This window comes from Phascolarctos cinereus, unplaced genomic scaffold (genome assembly GCF_003287225.1).
Source record: "Phascolarctos cinereus isolate Bilbo 61053 unplaced genomic scaffold, phaCin_HiC Scaffold_5;HRSCAF=322, whole genome shotgun sequence".
In the NCBI taxonomy this organism is placed as follows: domain Eukaryota; kingdom Metazoa; phylum Chordata; class Mammalia; order Diprotodontia; family Phascolarctidae; genus Phascolarctos; species Phascolarctos cinereus.
Genome location: NW_027555958.1, coordinates 286,128,328 through 286,139,256, shown reverse-complemented (window position 1 = coordinate 286,139,256; position 10,929 = coordinate 286,128,328). Strand labels below are relative to the sequence as shown.

Genomic DNA, 10,929 nt, shown 5'->3' with positions numbered 1-10,929 from the left:
TTTCTAGGCATTTACAGCCATATCAACAAAACAAAACAAAAACCTTTATTGCATACCTGTGGGTTTTTTGATAATACATGCCGACTTATGGGCATGATTTCTATTTAGCTTCATGACATTAAATGAGAATATTAGATTTTTCTAACTAGATTTCCACCATTAAATCTATGTGTGACCAGTTCCAGCCTTGGCTCTGTTGAAGTTGCTGTGGCCCACAGGAGGTATCCCTAGCATGTGGACCACAGCATGGGCTGTTATGAAAGTTGGCACCATGAGGAACTGTAGCAAAGGCCACCACCAGGCAGATGGTATCCAAAAAGAAAAAAAATGAGAAAAATAAATCTTCTTTGAACACTGAAAAAAAATAATAAATCAGAAAAATCTAAATATAAGCCACTCTGAGGAAAAGTCTTATCTTAATTTGCCTTCTACTGTGATCTCTGAAAAAAATGTTGGAAAAGCACCTCAAGGAACTAGGAGGCAGTACTGAAAAAATTTTAGTGAAAGATAGATTATCTAATTTTTTTTTTTACTTTTTGGTGAGGCATTTGGGGTTAAGTGACTTGCCCAGGTCACACAGCTAATAAGTGTCAAGTGTCTGAGGCCTGATTTGAACTCAGGTCATCCTGATTCCACGGCTGGAGCTCTATCCACTGTGCCACCTAGCTGCCCCAATTATCTAATTTCAAGTAAAAAAGAAGCAAAATTTTCTCAGATATTTGGATGCATTTCTCTTGCTGAAAATCCAGAATCAGTATATATATATATATGTGTGTGTGTGTGTGTGTGTGTGTGTATATGTGTGTGTGTATATATGTGTATGTGTGTGTGTATATGTGTGTGTGTATGTATGTGTGTGTGTATGTGTATGTCAGAGGAAATACTTTACCTCATTCTAGCTGTGATGAAAGTTCATTCAAGACTGCAGATCTAGTATGTATAAGCAAAAAAAATTTTTAGTTGAAAAAGTTATGGAGTATGAATACTTTCATCCCTTCAAATAGTATACTATCATATGCTTTAACCTGGGGAGTGAAAATTCTTCATATTGATGATATGAAATACTATATTAAACAAAAGAAAAAATGAATTGCATGTGATCAAGAAATCAAGCACATCAATAAGAGAGGTGGGAAAAGGCTCAAAAAGCCCTTTGTAAAAATAGAAAATTTGTTGTTGTTCAATTGTTTGCAGTTGTGTCCAACTCTTTGTGACCCTAGTGAGGGTTTTCTTGGCAGAGACACTGGAGTAGTTTTGCCATTTCCTTCTCCAGCTCATTTTATAGAAGAGGAAACTGAGACAGAGTTAAGTGACTCGGCCAGGGTCACACAACTAGTAAGTGTCTGAGGCCAGATACAAACCACCATAACAAAGCATTTTACCTTCAGCTGTCCCATATAACTTGAATAAACTATTTTTTTCCTAAGTCCAGTAGTCTTTTTGATACGGATAAGAAGATATCTAGTCTGCAGAAGCAAACTTGTGCTAAACAAAAAACCAGAATAGAATGTGAACCAAGCTCACCGAAGCCTAAAAGAAAACAAAATAAGGGCTGTGTGAGCACTACTCACAAAAATACTAAGCTTCTCAGGCCCATGTGAAAAAATGTAGAAACTTTGCACATTGTACTGATATCAAGTTGTTAATGATTTCATATCCAAACTAGTTTATGACTTTATGGATGACAAAAGAAATGTATCCAGAAGAGTAAAACGCAGTAGTGTATCTTTTGTCCCCATTACTGGAAATACTTTGAGAAGGAATGAACCAGAAAAACAACTGGAATTGTACCATGCTTCCAAGAATGGCTTTTGGGGACACTCTACCATACAAGTGATAAAACGGTATCCAGTATCAATAAAGTGCACAAAAGGGTGCCTTCGGTTCAGAGTCCCTGTGTTCTTTTGTTTCATGTGGTCTGTGTCCTTACAATTCAACAAATAAACTCAGAAAACAATTGGATTGTGTGTGTGTGTGTGTGTGTATGTGTCTGTGTCTGTGTGTGTGCATATACTAAGTCTAGTTGAGAAGAATTTGGTGCAACTACTTCTGAATAACAATACACAAGGATATATTCCAGAAGTTTCTGAATATCAGGGAATTGTAAATGAAAAAAGACATCTTACTTGCACATGAATTGGATTGGATTTTAAGTGATCAGCCACTTAGGGGGGATTAAGAAAGCCTGGGCTAAGGATTTGGTGACTGTCCCAAGGACACTTTCTGCCTGGTTGATCAGACTTTCCAGTATGGAGAAGAAAATTGCTGCCGGTGTATTCTAAGCCAGTCATGCAAATTTCTGTCTTTGATGAAACAGATAAAAATATGTCCCAACTATAACAAAAAGTCAGACAGCATGCTTTTTTCCAGATACACATCTGAAGAAAGGAGGCACCTCATGTTTATGGTTTTCATCTTAGAGTCATTAGCAATTCATTAAACAAACTATAGTTCAAGTAAAGATGGTTATCAGTCTTACTAGTAAAGGACCTCAGGAAATTGAAGTTCAAAGTACAGATGGCTTATCTTCAGAGAAGCTGCACCAAAAAGTGAAAACAGTATTATTATTTGTTATTTCAGTCTTGTCTAACTCTCCATGACCTCATTTGGGGTTTTCTTGGCAAAGATACTGGAGTGGTTTGTTATCTCCTTCTCCAGCTCATTTTATAGATGAGGAAACTAAGGCAAACAAGGTTAAGTGACTTGGCCAGGGTCATAAAGCTAGTAAGTGTCTGAGGCTGTATTTGAACTCAAGAAGATGAGTCTTCCTGACTTCAGGATCTGCACTCTATTCACTGTACCACCTCAGTACCCCAAGAATTGAATACTTTTATATAAATAAATGTGACTAGAGGCACAGTAGCTACTGCATCTTGCATACTGCGTTCGTAATTTCTCAGTAAAACTTTCTGAATGAGCAGTTAAATATTAACTCATGTTATGAGCAAGATGACATCATTGGAAAAGTAATTAACATAAAATAAATTCTTAAATTCATAAAAATTCATATAAGAACTTCGTGTCTCAGGCTCAGGCATTATAATTAAACCTATTTAATTATTAGCAGCAATGTAATATGTACCATTGGAAGCTGCTTATCATGATAAAAGGAACATATTTACAAATTACAATGTTCAAATGATTGAATTCTGCTTTAGGAGCTATACTTGATACCTGTTGAGTAATGTTCTAGGGCATGTCATATTTATTCACACTTTGATCTTGAAGAACTGAGTGTTTACCAACACAATGAAAAGGCTTCAATTCTTAAAAAACAAAAAACAAAAAAATCTATGTGCCATTAGATTGTAAGCTCCTTGAAAGCAGGGACCATCTTTTGCCTCTTTTTGTATCCCCCACACTTAGTACCGTGCCTGGTACACAGTAGGTTCTTAATACATGTTTACTGATGTGCAAGCAATACCAGCTGTTTCCCATAGTATACAGAAAATACATTTTCATGCTGTGTTTACAACAGGTCAGTCACTGGTCTTGGGACCAGTATGTTGAGTTTAACATGAGGTAAAATAAATTTTCTAACCTACTACGTCATTGGCCATCAAGATAAGATGTGTTCTATTTTTCTTTTGGGTGTCTTTACACAAGAACTATGGTGAAGGAAGGCAAAACACTAGGGTTAGATGTGATTGTATTTTTAACACTAGATGGAGGTTTATGCTAAAATAGTATTACTCATGTTTAGAAAGGGAATATATAGTGTTCTTCTCTCATACCCAATTTCCTCCTTTGAAACATTTTTATAGGCAGCTTGGTGACACAGTGGACAGAGCCCTGGGGCTGGAGTCAGAAAGATCTGAGCTCACTTCCAGCCCCAGATACTTCCTAGCTGTTTGAGCTTGGACAAGTCAATTAACTTGTCTCAGTTTGCTCTAATGTAAAATGGGGATACTAATGGTACCTACCTCCCAGGGTTGTTGTGAAGATCAAGTGAAATAATATTCGTAAAGTTGATTAGCATAGTGCCTGGCACGTAGTAAGCACTATATAAATGTTAGTATATAGTAGATGCTTAATAAATACTTATTCCATTTTATTTTGTTCTAAAGCATCCATCCATAATAGAGCCATATACACAAAATCAGCACTCAGGGTCTTTGTGACAGAGGTTAGGGGAGTAGCTGACTGATCCTTAGCATAGTGCCTGGAACATAGAAGGTACTAAATAAATGTTTATTGACTGACTGTTACTTGCCTTGGAGTGATTAATAATTCAACTGAAGACCTGCGGGACAAGAAAAACTAAAGGTCAAAGGACATAGCAATCAGATTGGAGAAATTTAGAGGGGAAACCCAGGATGATATGCGTAGATTAGGGAATCTGGGGAATAAAGTCCAGCTCAAGTCTTTGGGAGGGGTAAAGAATACAAACAGCAGTGGCAGCTAGGTGGTACAATGGATAGCGCACCTGCCCTGGAGTCAGGAGGACCTGAGTTCAAATGTGGCCTCAGACACTTGACACTTATTAGCTGTGTGACCCTGGGCAAGTTACTTAACCCTGATTGCCTCGAGAGAGAGGCAGAGAGAGAGAGAGAGAGAGAGAGAGAATACAAACAGTATGAAGGCAGATTGGTATGTTCCTCTTGCAACTCTTTTTCCTTGCTGGTAATGGGGACAGTGGGTCAAGCCAGGAGGTAGATGGGCAGGAAATGTCCAGGATGGAAGAGAAAGAAGTGGCAGGCATCCCCATGAAGATGTTCTTACGCAGTATAATGTTTGGGTCCGTGTTCAGTATTTTCATGGTGGATGGCAATGATGGTTAATAACAGGACCTGGGATAGACTCCTCTAGTGCTACTGAAAGTACTTTTCTCACTGACTAGCCTTGTTGGTGGTGCCAGTTGGCTGAAGCAGAACTTCTGATCGTGTAATACATTTCATTAACACCTGCCTGTAGCGCAGTCTTACCTGTTAATTGGAGATCTGTTTGGTTTGGGGTGCCATATGGTGGTTAGGCCCTTGCTTTTCTGTTCACAGTGCTCGAAATTAATATGAGAGCAATAGGGTGAGAATCACACTACTTATGTGCAGTTGAAGTTTAATTCTTAGTTATATTATTTTCAAGAATTGGAATACTACAATCCATTTATAATGTGGAAAGTGCTTTAAGGCAAAACAATTAGCTAATGATTCAATATCAATACAAAATCAGTAGTCACCGTAATTTAAAAGAATGTCCAAAATTGATAACCAATAATCAATAGTCAATTATTAATAACAAAAACACAATCATCCAAAATAAATATCCAATAATTGCTCCTTTGGTCATGTATGTAACTCCATTACAGATATGGGAAAAACAAATCCAATTTACTTAAAATGATTTTCTAAAATTAGAGGCTGTCTTACTAAACATATTTCAGTGATACAGTGAATATGATGGGTGGGGGGGGCATGGGAGCTTCCCCATATGGCCCTGTCCTTGGAGTCTCACCCAAGGTATCTGGCCCATCCCTAGATACTCAATAGTTCTTTCAATAGTCCTTTCACTGTGGCCCCTAGACCCAGCCCAGCCCCCTTAACTCCTTCCATTGGCTGCACCTGGACACCTCCCCCCCCCCCAGTTACCACTACTTAATCCTATCCACATCTTCTCATAGTCTTTTCTATATATCATTACCAATCTTACCCCCATTAAAATGCAGATTCAATTAGAATCTCACCTGCTTCTATTGGCCAATAAACTACTTTGACTGGAAGACTTGAATGGTCTAATTCTTTCTAGGCAGACCCCCCTGTACCCTCACATTTCAGGGTTCCCAGCACCCCAGACCACAATATATAGAACATTGGACATTGGAGTCAAGAAGACTGGAATTTAAAACAGTTTACTAGTTGTATGACCCTGGGCAAGTCACTTAACCATTGTGCCCTCAATTTCCTTATACTAAAAATGAGGATAATAATAGCTCCCAGGGAGATAATATGATACCAAGGCTCACTACAGAGTTCTTATTCATGTTAGGTTGATGAAAAAAGCTAGAATTCTTGATTCCTCACTGGAAAAAAAGATCATTATTACTATAATAAAGCTAGCTAGTTAACTTAAGAGCATGCATTCAATGTGCCAATTGAATACACTGGGAGAATTCCAATTAGTTTGGTACAATTGGTTGAATATTGCTCTAAATAGAAAAAAGTTGTCCATGTCTAGGTGATAGAACAGAGTATTATAATGAGGAAGCATTTTATTAACTATTATTAACTCCCAGGGTTGTTGTGAGGCTCAAATAAGTTAATATTTGAAAAGTGCTTTGTAAATCTTAAAGCACTATTTAAATACTATCTATTATTATTATTCCCAAAAGACTTGAGTCTACGGAAACTTCTGACCAAATTAACTTCTTTTACATTTTTTTTTTTTGCCTTGGGGCAGCTAGGTGGCCCAGTGGATAGAGCAGAGGCCCTAAAGTCAGGAGGACCCAAGTTCAAATCCAGCCTCAGACTAAACAGTTGACACTAGTTGTGTGACGCTGGGCAAGTCACGTAACTCCAATTACGTAAAAACAAAAACATTCTTTTTTCTTACATTCTTAACTCCTCTGCTAAAGAAACATTTCTGTTATTTCTGTTATAGCAGAGTCCTAGGAAAATTCTCCCAGAAATCTTTGCCTGATTTTGTTTTTGGCTGGATTAGACTTTCATTCAGGGAGTGGACTGTGAAGTATGTGGGAACCTGTGGAGGAGTTAGATTGTGAGTTTGGGGAAAACATCTCCTCATAAAAAAGTAAACCTTAGCCATATGGTTGTACAAATCTTTGGGTTAGCAAAAACAGGATGATGAGCCTTATTGATTTTATCTTCAAGGAGGCAGGTCTCCACTATCTTAGAGATTTCCTGCTCCCCCAGGATATTCTGATATGACTAACCTCAGAAAAAGCTTTATTCCACTGGAACAAACCTGATCTTTGGTCACTTTGGAGACCTCAGGGTTAACATGTTCCAACCCCAAAGTTAATAAATTATTTTCCAAATCATTATCTTAGAGATTTCCTGCTCCACTTCTATATTCTGATAAGATTAAACACAGAGAAATGCTTTATCCCATGGGAACAACCATGATCTTTGGCCACTCAAATAAGAACTGTGGTTGAGCAATCTCACCGGATAGACTCATTTTTGCCTATGTACATATCTTCCTTTCCTCTGCTTTGCAATCTACCTGACAATTGCCCATCAGCTGATGCTAATCAAGCTTTTTATCTTCCAGCCCAGCCTCCAAATTTATTGACCTCTCGTTAAACCCACCTATAAAGTAATTCCTTCCTTTAATTAAGCTGTATAATGGGCACAGCCAACTCAGCTGGTTTAAGATGAGAAGTGTGTACGTGTACACATGTGTGACATTGTCCTTTCCACTATAAAGGAGAATACCAACCATACGGAAGCAATCTAATTGGTTTTTTGATGACATTTTTATGGAAACAATACACGAGATTTCTAGATTTTTGTCCAACTTCTTGAAAGTAATATTACATTTCTCTAAGTATGTTGCCAATATTCTAGCCTTTTGAATCAATAAAAACTCCCCAGCTGGACTAGATACACTATCAGTGTATAACTCTAATCCACTTTAAAATGTTCTTTCCTAATATTAATATTCAGATCTATAGCTGGATTTAGATTTTCTAGCTTTGAAGGGAAATGAAAAACAAAATGAGGCAAACTATTCAGTCTTTTCATAATATATGTTAATATGTTTATATTTAATATATTATATATTTAACACATTAATATATTTTATAATATATGTTAACAGATGATGTCTAGTTAGTGATCCAGCTCCCTAATAATTACATCAGCTTTCCCCTGTTTTAGTTTGTCATCCTCTAGCCTTGTGTACTGATCTAGTATCTATAGGAACTCTCTAGTGGAACTTGGAGCTATGTCAGCGTGTATCTGTATTCTACATATATATCTTGCTTCCTCATTATAATACTCTGCTCCATCACCTAGAAATAGATAACTTTTTCTATTTAGAGCAATATTCAACTAATTGTATCAAACTAGTTGGAATTCTTTCAGTGTATTCAGTTGGCACACTGAATGCACGCTCTTAAGTTAACTAGCTAGCTTTATTATAGTATTAATGTTTTTTTTCCAGTGAAGAATCAAGAATTCTAGCTTTTTTCATCAACCTAACATGAATAAGAACTCTGTAGTGGGACTTGGTTCCATAAGAATAGAAGACCCTAGGGGGCAGCTAGGTGGCAGCTAGGTGGCACAGTGGATAGAGCACTGGCCTTGGATTCAGAACAACCTGAGTTCAAATCCTGCCTCAGACACATAACACTTACTAGCTGTGTGACCCTTGGCAAGTCATTTAACCCCATTGCCTAGCCACAAAAAAAAAAAAAGAATAGAAGACCCTAGTTCATTGAACTAATTTGTCATCTAGGGATAGATCACTTCTACTGGGTAGAGTACATTGGAGGAATAGAGTGCATCTTTGACACTATATGCTATCTCAAATTATACGCATGATTTCTTGTTAGCTGTTGGGCCTTTTTGTAGTAAAGTTAGTTGCCTTGCTATATTGACGGCCCAGCTGAAGGTGGATAACATGGATTAATAATATATTCAGCATCTTGTGTGACTCCTTCCAACTTTGTTCAGAAGACTGTGAGTAGGAGCAAAGGAGGCAGATAAGAGTAATCTAGGATTGAGGTTTGGTAAGGGATGAAAAGCAGTGGTTGCAACAATAACAATAACAACATTTGCATAGCACCGGGCACTGTGCTAAAACACTTTACAAATAAAACTCTGAGAGACAGGTGCTATAATTATCCCCATTTTACAACTGAAGAAACTGAGGCAGATAGCAGTGAAGTGACTTGCCCAGGGTCAAACAGTTGGTAAGAATCTGAGGCTAGATTTGAACTCAGGTATTCCTGACTCCAGGCCTACTGTATCACCTAACTGCCTATGATAAAATAAGGTGCAAGGAATTTGAGAGTAGAGAACAGTACAGAATTAAACTAGCTTACTATAGAGTTAAGACTAGAAAGGAAAGTAAAGTTAGAATAGAAGTAATTGTTAGAGAAAATGAAACAAAGCTGGAAGGCACAGCCAGCACACTGGTTGCCTGAATCAGGGATCTAACAGTGTCTTGACAGGCTGAATCATTGGGCTGAATCTGAGACGAAATTAAATAGTGAGGCAGAGCCAAGGAGGGAGAGTATTCCAAGCAGAGGGGACAGCCAGGAAAAATACCAGCAGCCAGCTGTTCATGGAACAGCCACGAGGCCAGTGTCACTAGATTAAAGAGTATGTGTCTGGGAATAAGGTGTAAAAAGACTGGAAAGGTAGGAGGGGGCTACATTATGGAGGTCCTTGAATGCCTGACTGAGCATTTGGCATCTGATCCTAGAGGCAATAGGGAACTACTTGAGTTTATGGAGGAATATGGTGGGGGGGGGCGGGGAGAGGAGAGACATGATTAGACTTGTGCTTTAGGAAAATCACTTTAGTGGCTGAATGGAAGATGAATTGGAATGGAGAGAGACTTGAGGCAGGCAGACCCACCAACATGCTGTTGCAATAGTCCAGGTATGAGGACCTACACTAGAGTGGTGGTGGTGTCAGAGGAGAGAATTCAAGAGATATGGCAAAGGTGAAATTGATAGGCCTTGGCAACAGATTGAAGATGGGAGTGGGGAGAGATAGTGAGGAATCCAGGATGACTCCTAGGTTGTGAGCCTGAGAGGGACTGGAGGATGGCATTGTCCTCTACAGTAATAGAGATGGTAGGAAGTAGGGAAGAGGTTAGTGGGAAAGATAACGAGCTCTGTTTTAGACAGGTTGAGTTTGTGATGTCTCTTGGACATTCTCTTTGAGATATCTGTTGGAGATAATGAGATTGAAGGTCAGCAGATGGTTTGAGACAAGAAAGGTAGGTTTGAGAACCATCAGCACAGAGATGGTAATTAAATCCCTGTGAGCTAATGGGATCACCAAGTAAAATAGTATAGAGGGAGAAGAGAAGAAGCCCCAGGAAAGAACCCCGAAGGACACCTATGATTAGAGGGCATGATCTGGAGGAGAATCCAGCAAAGGAAAGAAGGAGCAGTCAGATAGGTAGGAGAACCAGAAGAAGGTGCTGTCCCAAAAACCTAGGGAAGAGAGAGCGTCAAGGAGGAGAGAGTGATCAAGTGTCAAAGGCTGAAAAGAGGTCAAGAATGAGGATTGAGAAAAGACCATTGGATTTGGCAAGAAGTCATTGTGTTTCTGAAGGGCTCTGAGTTTGTGACATATGAGAATAGGTTGAAGAAGCTGGGTATGTTTAGCTAGGAGAAAAGAGAGACAATAAGGGGCAGCTAGGTGGCACAGTGGATGGAGCACTGGCCCTGGAGTCAGGAGGACCTGAGTTCAAATCTGGCCTCAGATACTTACTAGCTGTGTGACCCTTGGCAAGTCACTTAATTCCGATTGCTTCCCCCCCCCAAAAAAAATATATGCATATATAAAGGGAGATAATTGTGTTTGAGTTATTTAAAGGGCTGTGATATTGAGGAGAGATTAAACTTTCTCTTGTTCTGTTTGGACCCAGAGGGTAAAACCAGGAGCAGTAGGTGGAAGTTGAAAAGAAGTCAACTGAGGCTTGATGTCAGGAAAAACATTCTAAGAATTAGAACTATTCCAAAGTGGAACAGGTTGCCTTTGGAGTCCTCTTCCTTGGGGTTTTCAAGGAGAGACTGGATGGCTGTTTATTGAGTATGTTACGGAGGCAATTCCTTCAGGCATGAGTTGGACCAGATGGCTGATAGGATCCCTTTCAACTCTCAAATGCTGTGATACTAATGAATGAAGGGACTGGAGGACAAAGAATGGGTTTAGGAAGGGTGACGCATAGAGGGAGATAGGATAAATGATAAAAGGTTATGGTCAGATAGAAGAAAATAAGAAGGTAAAT

General features: G+C 38.8%; 1 pseudogene; it reads left to right on the top strand.

The window, feature by feature from the left end:
- The first annotated feature begins 256 nt into the window (after positions 1–256).
- Positions 257–2,136, top strand: LOC110219289 (protein DBF4 homolog A-like; annotated as a pseudogene).
- Positions 2,137–10,929: the final 8,793 nt, after the last annotated feature.